Here is a 13,175-nt window from a genome sequence, read left to right as displayed (position 1 = left end):
ATATATTTAATGCTTATTTGAGACCGAAGCATGTTCCGGGATATTTTAAGGTGATACAAATAATTGTGCTTAAAAAACCTGATAAACCCCCCGAACAAGTACAACTTAAAACAACAATTACTTGAGAAATTGCTATTAAAAATTAACTACTAGAAATAGAACTACTTATAAAACACCAGATGTTCAGTTTGACGAGTCCAACAATAGGCCAAGTGTTCAACGTAATAAAAGTTATTAAATAGGCGTTTGAAAAAATAAGAAATATTGTCCCCCAATATTTATAGAAGTCTCATATGGGGTATGGCATTTGGGACTAATCCACAAGATGAGCAAATTGTTACTGTGGAACTATTGTCAATTTCTGGAGTAGTATCTCTTCGAAAGAATATTAATCTTTTAAAAGAAAAACTTTCACATGAAGGGCTTTTTCCATTTAAACCTATTTTTGACTGCAGTTTCGTAGGGGCATGGGACGACTTTTGGATCTGCTCAGTATTTCTGATAGTTCAGTAACAAAAGTAACAGTATTTAGAATATATGCTCATATCACAATTATTGTGGCAAAAGACATATGTCTTCCTTGGACTATAGAAAAAATATGAGTGGCAGTAAATAAGATCCATAAATGGACTGGAGATTGGAAACTGCCAAAAACTTAATAATATAACTTGAGGGAGGTTGGATTCATTGCACTAATGCATCAAACCGACCAGTAACCCAACACTGCCAAATGAATTTACGAAGTTATCCAAGATTTCGTCTTAAACCAGATACAGATAAGGCGCAGGAAATCATAAGATTGAAAGAACTTTAATTTGGGATATATATATATATATATATATATATATATATATAATAATGTATTTATTCTGCACTTATTTTGTGTCTCGTCTTATGCAAGATTCAAATATGATCGAGATAAATACTCAAATACGACACGTTTATTCACTATTGAAAAAAAATACAAAAATATAGAGTTTTCTAGTTTTTTGATACCGGTATTGAAGAATTCCGAACTCCTCTACGTCGTCGTCGGTGTTGACCTTCGAGGGCTTCTTTCAGTGGTCTAAACATGTAGTAGTCGCATGATGATAAATAAAGACTGCAGGGGGGGGGGGGGGTGTTCTAGTACTTCCCACCCTAATTCCGATATCGTATCGAGCATTTATATAACATCAACTAGGTTTCGGTAGTTTCATAAGTGTTATTTTTTAAATTAATTAGGTTTTGGTTATAAAAATACTTGTTTCAAAACTATCTTATTTTAGCAAAATCTTATAAACAAAGTATATAATGTGCTATTTAGAGGGTAAACAAAGTGCTCTACGTTACAAAAGTTTCAATGGTTTATTTTATAAAGTTTTAAACTGCATCTAGTGAATGCAATTGGGGGTTTTTAAACTTTGATATTAAAAAGGAAATACAGGAAACTTTTTGGAGAGCGGCGCTCCCGGTAATTCGAAAAAATTGCGATGTTTCTCTTGAGCGCAAAAAAATCGAGACCACCGTTTACCATTAATTTTTGTCAAGAACAAAATTCTATTTCTTTTTGTGACGCTCAACTTTCACGAAACTTTCGAGTGACGTCGTTATGGTATAATATTGGGTCTTTTTATTGGAGGGTTCAGAGTCGATTTTAAGCTTTTCGCGGAGCTTTATCTTTAGCAGTCGTCTCGTTGGTATTTTAGAGAAAAAAATACCCGTTAAACTTTGTTAGAGATGTTTCTATTTACTCATCTGTCTTCATATATCTTAGATGGATTACGTGTTTCAATGTATTCCAATGTACCTGAAAGTACATCTTAATAATTCTTTTGTATTATTTTCCAGTAATTTTTATATTTTCGGATGTTAAGTCGACTATTTGTGTAGAAATAGTGGCAGAAATTCAATTCAAAAAACATTAAAGATTGATAAAAAGCAATTTTTAAACTTTTGTTCAATATAATATGTTTATATTAACAAGCTAATCTAAACTTTTTTTAAAATATATTTTACAAAACTCTACCAACTACAAAGGCTATTAAATATAAACTGATATAAGAAAATAGTGTATTGATGGTGAGACCTTATTTTTTGATACGTCTCGTTTAGGCAGCCATCATTTTCAGCTTTTACACGCTTTATAATACAGATACTTATTCATAGCCAACGAAAAAAAGTATATTGCATCATTTGTCTGTCTGATACATTTTTATTGCCTTTGTATCAAAGAAGAGCTGATGATGAGAAATGGATATATTTTCGGATATTCTTTACGGCAAAATATTAGAGGTTGGCTATCGCTAGCTATCCATAATAACGGCAAAGAATGCCTGGTAACGGAGAGACTTACGATTATCTGATGTTAATTCTGTGGGGTTGTAATGGAAATTTGATATTCATATTTTATTTTTATAAACTAGCGAACGTTAGTCATATTTATTAGTATGATAAATTTGTAGACTAGTATTTATACTTAAAACATGGACTGAAAAGTCCTGGTCGTAATAAAGGAAACGCGTTTTTTTTTGGTTCAAAATTGGTTTTATTCATCATCAACTATCATCTTCATCAAGAGCCACACAATCATTCCAGCGCTGCTTTAATATTTCAGCACTACTTTTCTAGAACGATTTATCTCTTGCCTCAAAATAGGTTAGTCACCAGTTGCTATCCTCTGGTTTGTTACGTCTAAACATAGCCAAACACTGCTCAGAATCATCAAAACGTTCTTATCTTTCTTATAGTTGTTTCTCATAGTCAATGCAATAAAAGCAAAATGCTCATGCAATATAAAAGCAACACGTTCTTTTGATGTCTTTCGTTACCACCTTATTTGGACATCCATTGCGTTCTGCATCATCGGTGTCTCTACGATCACGTTTTAAGTCAACAAACCAACGTTTTATTATTGCTTCTAATGCAGCGGGGCAATTATTATTTCCTCCTATCAAAGAGTAGTATAAAATTAAAACACGAAATTGTTTTTGATCCATTGTTTTGAAAATAACAAGAGTAATGTAACTCTTATAACTCACGAACTTATAATGTGTAGAATATCATGAAATTTTAACAGCTTTCCTCTGAAGGTTAGTACTAACTAAAAAAGCGGCGAATGCAATAAAAATAGCACCATCTATGTGTTAAGCCCGGGACTTTTCAGTCCATGTGTTATATTTAATTTTTTACAAAGAATTTGATCAATGGAATATATTCGATTTTGCATTGAGATTGAGGATGATAAAATAAGTGTAGAAACAGGAAAAGGACTCTTTTATTGTTGCAAAGTCAATTAAAATTTATATGCAAGCTTTAACCTATATCATATATTCAAAACTGAAGTTCAAACATATCAGTATACATGCCTTTCATGGGGTGGTAAAGTGAGTTTGGCGGGTTAATGGTCTGGTGCCTTATGAAGTATTTATAAGTTATGGATAATTCAACACATAAATTATAACCATAGAATCATAAAAGTATTAAAAAAAGAGACAAAAGGTGACTCTACAAAATGGAACTGGTTAGTATATATGTTTAAAAAAATATAATTTTGTTCAGGAATTTTAAATATCAACTCTGTTTGTTCATGACATATTTACTATTCGGAAAGCTCTTGTTTCAACGACCTGAAAGAAAACATTTTATAATAATTTCGTGAAAGAAGACGTGAAAAAAATCTTGAAGGTTTTATTTTTCTTTATAACTCCCTAAATAATAATCCGATGGCTATTTAGATGTAAATGACCTCTCCGTTTCTTAGAAATTCTCAAGGTTATAGCCTTATATCAGATAAAAATTACTGAATAATTTATTCACCTGATTATAGTTCTTATATTAATTGTTATCAATGTTTATTCGCTTCGTTTAAAATATATATGCTGGTTAGATGAAATATTTCGATTCAGGACATGCATGGACACTACACAAACACAATGACGTTGTCTGTTTCAATGAAGCTAGAAACACTGGGGATATTTGTTGATTGATGGTATTGGTAGGGAATGAAATTAGAACTCTTTTTGGGTGGCCTTTGATAGTTAATTTCAATTGCAAATATCACTTTATCAGTCTCTACGTACTCAGCGAGTGTGCTATACATTGTTGTCGTTTGGAACGCTTGTTTATTGGAGCTTTAGAGATGACAAAAGATAGGAAGTGATAATATGGTTTCGTGGGGATGACTATGTAATGCAATCATATTTTAATTATGTTGTGTATAATTATTTTTTCATTATTATAATAACTATTGATTATAATTATCTATTATATCATGATTATAATTATCTATTATATATAATTTAATATATTCTTTTGTATTTAATAAACAAGAGAAAATTTCAAACAAAATCTGAATAAGAGTAATTAATAAAAAGTGTCACTGAAATGTTTAATTTTGGAAAACATTAGCTGCAACAAAATGATTCTGTGGTCTACTTTTCTTTGAATAATTTGGGCTCCTATAATTTCAAACCCATACCAAAGAGTGCGAAATATACAGAGGAAATATAACAATGGACACACTATACATTATGGTTTAATACTGTAGCAATACTGACACTGTTGACATGATATACTAATTACTAATTAACTAGATACAATTTTCACAAAATTTATCTATATCTGATCTAATATTTACATTTCATGTGAGAAAAAAAATGGAAATAGGTTATGGAAAATGGTTATGGAAGTAAAGTAAAATATAGTAGAGGCAACGAGAATTACTGAACAGTTATATAGTACATCCAAAAAAAAAAATTTCTACAAATTGACTGTTTTATTAGAAGGACTATAGATCTACTTTCCTGTAGCAAATAGCAAAATAATAATGAACAATTGAACAGGAATAATAATCATAGAGGAGAACAGGAACAATATAACATTTTTGATATTTCTCTACATAAAATAACAGCTTTATTATTATTATTAATGTATTTAGTGGCTATAGATACGATTGGTCGTAGAATGCTCAAAGTTGTATTTTCGACATTCTTTATTTTTGTTGTTTCATTTGAATAAATCTGCTACCGACGTACATCAAACACTTTTAGAAATTTTTAGTAATGCTGTTGCATCATATTGCATTTGACAGATTTGAGTTCAAAACTTCAAAACTGGTGATTTTAATTTTAATGGCAATGATCTTGAGGGCCAAAAAAGTTAGAAGGCAAACTCTCAAAGAATTTTCAGACAATTGAATAGTTGATGAACCAACTGTTTTAAGACAATTTAACGCCTATGAAAGTAAAAAAGTATGCTCAGCTATATTCTTAGACATAGCACAAGCCTTCGATAAGGTTTGGCATGAAGGCCTTGTTCATAAACTACCGAAAATGTTACCAAAACAACACACCGAACTATTAAAATCGTACATTACAGAATGTTTAGAGTCAAACAAGAACAAGCTTACTCTAGAATAAAAGAAGCTAAAGCAGGAAAGTGTACAAGGAAGTGTACTGGAGCCAATGCTTTATCTACTCTACACTTGTGATATACCACAAATGGGATAATATTACGATGGCTACATTTGCTGATGATACTGCGATTAGAGCTGTCGGAGACAATAGTGAAGAAACCTCACGAAAATTACAACAGGCAAGTGACAATATAAATAATTGGACACAAGCTCGGAAAATAAGAATTAATGAAACTAAATCTGTGCATGTGCAGTTCACATATAAACAGAGCGGACAAGCACCAATAATATTAAATAATACTATAATCATTCCATATAGCAACAACGCTAAATATTTCGGAATGACTCTTGATGCAAAACTTCGCTGGAAGGAAGGTACAAAGAAGAAAAGAAAAGAACTGGAATGGAAATATAGCAAAATGTATTGCTTAATTGGAATAAAATCACAATTATCAGTACATGATAAAATGCTATTATTTAAGTAAAAACTGAAAGCTATATGGACATACGCAGTTCAATTATGGATATATTCTGCAAAGAGTAAGACAAACAAAATACATTTTTTTCAGAACAATGTCCTGAGAGGTATTGTGGGTGCACCCAAATAGTATAGGACTGATTACCTACATTGATAACTTCAGATACCCACAGTTAGTTAAGAATTGCAAGGAGGCATGAGGAAAGTCTCCATTCTTATGAGAATATTGAAGTAATGCAGCTTTTGGATACCACCAGAACAGAACACAGACTCAAAAGAATCAAACCATCTGATCTTGTGTAGTGTTATATAGTGAGGTGCACATAATAAAAAATACAGCAGTAAATAATACATGCATATATAACTAGTAGAACTCATCGGCCCTATCTCGGTCTCTGGTGAAATAATGTTTATATTATTTCACCAGAGACTGAGATAGGGCCGATGGGTTCTGCTAGTTATATACCTAGTTTTAAGTTATCATTAAGACAAATTGTAGGTTAGTCGGAAACGGCTAGTAACAATTTAATAATTAAATAATAAAAATAATAAAAAAGACTATTTAATACGATGGAAAGCATCAAGAAAGATGAAAAATGGCTATTACATTAAATGCGAATTCCAAGTGTAAAATGTTCTGTTTCCATATCGATAACAAAGCAAAATAATAATGGCTTAGTCAATATTTTTTTAAATTTATATATTTTTTCTCTCAATACTTCTATTATATCTTTCTACCGTTTAAAGTAAAATAGCAAGAAGCAATGTATTTTATTTTTTAAAAATTACAGTAAATCGTTAAATAACCATGAACAACTTTAGTTTCTTCGTGAACGAGGTCGTCCTCTTAGCGCTACCGAAAACTTAATTACAAACTAATCAAACTCGCGTACTAACTAATAATTAAAACTCGACCATAAATCCAACGGGCACGGAACTTTCTCCGCGTTTCGAAAACTGCATTGCAAAGTTCGGAAAACGGTCGAGAGATGATAATGCTTCCAATAAGCTTGTTTGTATTAATAGAGTCAGCGTGTCGGTAATACCGTAACTGCGAATGTATTTATTAATTGTCGGTATTATTTACGACCAATAAAATATTATAATATGATTTCTTTTTCTATCAACTCCATCTAATAAACAACAATACAATTTCATACGACAAAACAATCAAATATTTTAAGCCAGGTGTCAACACAAAATTGAAATAGAATAGTAAAACAAAAGCACAACAATGTATAGAGGAAATCTATTCTAGAATTGGAGAGGAGAAAGTCGTAGTAGTTGAAAGCTATTAGTGTATCAGTAAATGCTTTTTATTCGATTACCAAAATAATTTGTTAAATCTCCTGATGTGATTGGAATGAAGATTTTAGTAGGTAACTGAAGATAGTAATTTAGTCAATTCATGTGCGATGACGAAATTCAAAGCGCAGTGGGACGATGATATCCATTGGGATTTAATACTACGAACTGAAGATGTTTAATGATGAGTAACATATATATAAAGTTATGTCCATTGTGATATAATCGAAATATTTTTCTTCTTGATTTACTGGAATTGGGGGAAACAATTAAGGTTATTCCGAAACTAGTTGATATTATGTTTGCTTCAACGTTTCTTTGAGATTGATCTCCTTCCTTTAGTGAAGAGGAGAAAGAAGATTGTTGAGAACCAGAAATGTTTATTCTATTTCTATATTTATTAGTAGCAGTTATATGGAAAAGATGTGATGATGTATATTTGTTTGTAATGATCTAATAGCTGATTCTGTTAGTAATTGGTAGTATTCCATTTTAAAACGTCGTCTTAAATGGTTGTGAAATGTTTAATATTCAAGAAATTAATTATTAGATTTTACCTTGATCAATTCTTGTAGATATATTTTCTTTATTTTATTATGTACATTATAAATTGAGCATTTTGTTATTAGTGGTCATAAAGAAGTTCCAAATGTTGATTGACTTACAATTTCTAGACAGTCATGTGATGGAAATGTAGTATTTTATGAGAATTTCAACAAAATTTTTGGAAAATTCAGAATAAAAAATTATGGTAATTTAATATGTATCACAATTTCAACACAAAATTATAAGAAATTAAGTAATTTTTAAGATATACAACATAGTTCCCTTTCTCGTCTACAAAAAATATTGTTTACTGCGAGCGAGTGCGCTGTATATTGTTGTCGTTTCGAACGCTTGTCATTGGAGCTTTAGAGATGACAAAAGATGGGAAGGTGATAATATGATTTCGTGGGGATGACTATGTAATGCAATAAAATTTTAATTATCTTGTGTATAGTTATTTCTTTCATTATAATTATCTATTACATATAATTTTATATTTTTATATTTAATAAACAGGAGAAAATTCCTAACAAAGTCTGAGTAACAGTCATTAATAAGAAGTGTCACTGAAACGTTTAGTTTTGGAAAACATTGACTACAACAAAATTATTCTGTGATCTATCTACTGTTCTTTGAAAAATTTGAGCCATGTCAAATAGTGTTAGACTCTAAATATACAGAGTATATCTCCCTCTGGCTAGCTTAAAAATGATTCATTCGTTTTTATTTTGGAGAGATTATTATGTTTAAGAAATACAAAATGGAAATACAAAAATATACATAAGAATATAGCAGCATTAACTTTTCTGTGGAGATTTGTGTTGACCATAAACAGTTTGCTCATGGCTTAAATGAAAGTTTAATGTTTTTTGACGGAAATTCGAATTGACACAGATGACGATTGGCAAAAAGGAATACTAGGCGGAATCCAAAATTAACTGACAGAGATCTATTAACATTAAAAAGAATTATGTCCTGACAATATAAAACTACCGCGACGAAAGTGACAGCGCTCAACACTCAACTGAGTAATATGTTTTAGACAAAAACAGTACGACAGGAGCACCACAAGGCTAACATTTATGGGATGGTTGTGATTGCGAAACCCTTTATAATGGAAACTAACTAAGCTGCGAAATAAATAGTGTAACGATCATAAATCCTGGATACTTGATGATAGGAAGGATGTGGTATAGTCTTATGGACCTTCGTTTATTTTGTTTCCTACAAACGTATGAAAATGTATAGACAATCCCAAAACAAGCCTACAGTCCGGACTATATGTTTCCTAGAGTCAAGTATTGGGAGGTTTTGTTATCATTTCATTGGCGGTAATATCAGAGTATTCAGCTGGTTGTCTGTTTTACATTACTGGCCGGATTACTGCAAATGAATATCTCGACTGCCTCAATGAGTTCTTACTATGACTAACTTATTGCTGCCAAATACTGTCATATTTTTAGATGATAATACCCCCAAACATATAGCCAAAAAGGGTCAGTCTTTGTTTGAGGAGTATCAGCATATCATCAAACATCTACCCTATCCAGCACAATTGCGAGACCTCAAAATAACTGGGTTATGTGTAGTTTTAGAGTAAAGAGTGAATTTCAATCTCCAACATCATTGAAGCGAGTGGCGGATGTTTTGGTACAAGAATGGGGCATTATTCCATTGAAAAGTATTCAAACACTTTACGAATTGATTTCTCGAAGAACTGCATCTGCTTTAACAGCAAATGGTGCATCAACACTTTATTAACAAATAAATATTGTGTATAAGTCAGGTATTTTTATTATTTTGTGTCCATCCCCAATGTAAATGTATACTTATGTCATGTATACTTATATTTGATGCTCTGAAGTTTGTTTTGAAAATGATCTTACTTAGGCGTAGCAATATATATTTATTAATACTTTATTGATTATTAAAAGTTAATGGATATTAAATCTAATTAAATGCAATTTAAAAACTGTTAATCCCTGTTAGCTCTTGTGAGCTCTAAAATATATTTTAATATATTTTTTATACAGATATTTATTACTTTAATTAACGTTATGCACCTAATGCATTTCTGTTCTTATATTGAAAATAGTGCAAAAATAAATGTAAGAAACATATCATTCTTAAATTAGTCCTTTTACCTTATTATGAAATAAACATGATTAATTTAATACATTGTGGCCAAATTTCGACCACAGGGCGATCACTAGTATTACAGTAATTTAACTGATAATGAAAGACCAACAAATTTGCTATCTTCTGGTAGATATGATTTTAGATAATCTTCATTTTTTGATTTTAAATGTGGATATTTTTAGTTAGCTGGGAATATTTAAAATATTCTAGCTAATATACAGACGATTTAATATTTATTTCTGAAAATCCTAAGCAGCATTATTTAGTTGGAAGTTTATCTTCGAAGTTACTAAACACGACTATCTACGTGTTCGCGCAATAAATCACGCCGTATTTTTCTATTCCGTTCACCATCTTCTGGCGTGAACTTCGGCAAACTTGGTCTCGAATTGATTGTTCGCATTCGCCGTTTGGAACCGAACGAAACTAGTTCAAGTGGCTCGCCTAGGGGCACCGTCGCAAGAAACGTCGCTGACATCCTGGCCCACCAGGAACTTTTCCATTTATATCTTGCCGGAGACACTTCCGGTCCGCTGAAGTGACTTCTCAAAGGCACTGAAAAACTTCCGCGTTTACTTGTCGGGTCTTCCTTTCAGATCTCCCAACAAACGATTGTGTTTATAAAATTGCATTATTTCGTATTGTCGTCGCAAACTTCTCTTGGAATAATCACGATAGTGTAAATAACACTTTGAAAGATAGAAATAATTTACATTTTTATAAGAAAACGGTAAAGGAATTTTATATCAGTTGATTTAGTGAAAGTTAATTAACGAATCTGACATTTAAAAAACTAATAAGTTTATTTTTATATCACTTAGATCGTTCAGTTCCAACCTTCGTAGGGTGAAGACGTATTTTCAATACGGTCCAAGCTATAAAAAGATACCTTTCTTTAAAAAAACCCAGTATTTTATTACGGTTATTTAATTGAGTGTTAAAAACGCATAACAGACGCGGCTATCCGTCTCTCAGTGGACCTAAAGTGTAGTGAATACGTGTTTACGTGACCAGACAAAAGGACTGCATCTCATTTTTATTAGTGTTTAAAATTATTTCATCTTATTTTACAACAGTCCTTTTGAAATTCATTTATAGTATTTATAGTAAAAAACTAGTGCTAAAATAACGTAAGTGAAAAACGAAGTGCGTGAAATAAACAATGTATTTATTTTATTTTTTTTATCCTCTGGAAGTAAATTAAATAAAATATTAAAAATTAAAAAATGGCAAACCATAGCGATTCAACCAAATCACCTGCACACTTTGATATAAGATTAGAACAAACAGCAATAACGCAAACTCCACCATCAGAATGGACTACAGTCATTAACAAAAAACGATTGAGAAGTCCAGAAGAAGAAATCGCGAGGAAACAAACAAGAATCAGTGACTATTGGTTGCAGAAACCGATAGAGACAAAAAACAGTTTTAGCAACCTGTCGGAAGAAATTGAAGAGAACATACAACCAAGCCCTGAAAAAGTTGTTCCCAAACCACCACCAATAACAGTCTATAAGGTAGGAATAATAAAAAACATCCATGACTTATTGAAAACCATTACTACGAACTACACAATTAAAACAGTGAGCTATGAAACAATTAAAATCCAATTGTTCGAAGCGGATCACTTTAAAGTTCTTATAAAAGAATTAGATGAAAGAAACACCCAATACCATACATTCAGGCCAAAATCCGAGAGAACATTTAAATTCGTATTAAAAGGATTACATCACGGGACGGACTTTAACACCATCAAGGTAGCACTAGCTGAAAAAGGCCACGAGGTCGTAAATATTCACAATATACGACATCACACGACAAAAAAACCTCTGCCTATGTTTTATATAGACATAAAACCTAATGGAAATAATAAGGCGGTGTATGAAATCACCAAATTGGAAAATAATATTATTAAATGCGAACCACCGCATATAAAGAGAATTATACCACAATGCACAAGGTGTCAAGCGCACGGGCACACAAAGACTTACTGTCGCAAATCATATAGATGCGTAAAATGTGCAGGAGAACATAAGACAGGAGATTGTACTCGTAAAGTTCGCGATGAAAAAGTGAAATGTGTTAACTGTAATGGAAATCATCCAGCGAACTACAAGGGTTGCGCAGTTCACAAGCAACTACAGCAGAAACTCTATCCTGCCTTAAGGGAAAAAAGGCATCAACAAAAACAATCCACTACTACCAATCTACCACTACCCACCAGAACAAGTCAACCAGACATAACTTATGCCCAAATAGTTGAAAATGGTTCAGCACAAAAACGAGAGACAATATCTCAACCTACTGAAACTAGCAACATCTCAAGATTAGAAAATATGATGGCCAAACTAATGGATCAAATGAGTACGATGCTTGGACTACTCACAACCGTCGTAAGCAAACTTGCCTAATGCCTGAAACCAATAGCTACAAAATCGCCGTCTGGAATGCCAATGGGCTCCAACAACACGCCAGGGAACTAAAAATGTTCGTAAATGAACAAAATATTGACGTTATGATGGTTTCCGAAACACACTTTACGGACAAGAATTATCTGAAAGTTCCTAAATATAAGCTTTATCATACAAATCACCCTGATGATAAAGCACATGGAGGTACAGCCATAATAATTCGAGATGATATAAAGCATTTCGAAAAAGAAAAATTCCGCAAAGACCACCTGCAAGCCACCAGTATAACCATAGAGGAAGCCCATGGACCATTAACAATTTCTGCGATTTATTGTCCACCCAAACATAACAACAAGGCAGAACAATTTCAAGAATTCTTCAGTACGCTAGGTAATAGATTTATAGCAGGAGGAGATTATAATGCAAAACATTTAATGTGGGGTTCAAGAATAATAACCTCAAAAGGTAGAGAACTGCTCAAAGCCATAAGGAAAGATAACTTACAACATATCTCTACTGGTGAACCAACATATTGGCCTTCAGACAGAAATAAAAAACCAGATACAATAGATTTCTGTATTACAAAAAATATTGATCCAAAAAAGTGTCAGGCAGAATCATGCTTCGACCTGTCTTCTGATCATTCACCAATAATAGTAACAATTTCTTCAAAAATTACCATCAAAGATAAACCCCCTTCTCTGTGCAATAATAGAACTAACTGGCCCTCATTTAGAGAAAACTTAGACCAAAATATCTCTCTAAATTTACCGTTACAAACTGAAATGGATATAGAAATAGCAGCAATAAATCTTACAAAAAATATACAGGAGGCAGCATATTCCGCGACTCCCAACAGTGAAACATTTCCAAGAAAAAATACACAGATATCATGTAC

At 32.0% G+C, this 13,175-nt stretch overlaps 1 protein-coding gene across 1 annotated transcript in view; it reads right to left on the bottom strand.

Annotated features, from left to right (window-relative positions):
- CadN (neural cadherin) overlaps nt 1–13,175 on the bottom strand; it is a 953,627-nt gene that overhangs the window by 14,434 nt on the left and 926,018 nt on the right. The window lies entirely within an intron of this gene.

Source organism: Rhynchophorus ferrugineus, unplaced genomic scaffold, assembly GCF_030347505.1.
Source record: "Rhynchophorus ferrugineus isolate W39M unplaced genomic scaffold, kcgeb_rfMv2 rfM9, whole genome shotgun sequence".
Classification (NCBI taxonomy): Eukaryota; Metazoa; Arthropoda; class Insecta; order Coleoptera; family Curculionidae; genus Rhynchophorus; species Rhynchophorus ferrugineus.
The sequence above is the reverse complement of the archived record's forward strand: the minus strand, read 5'-3'. Positions and strand labels throughout refer to the sequence as shown.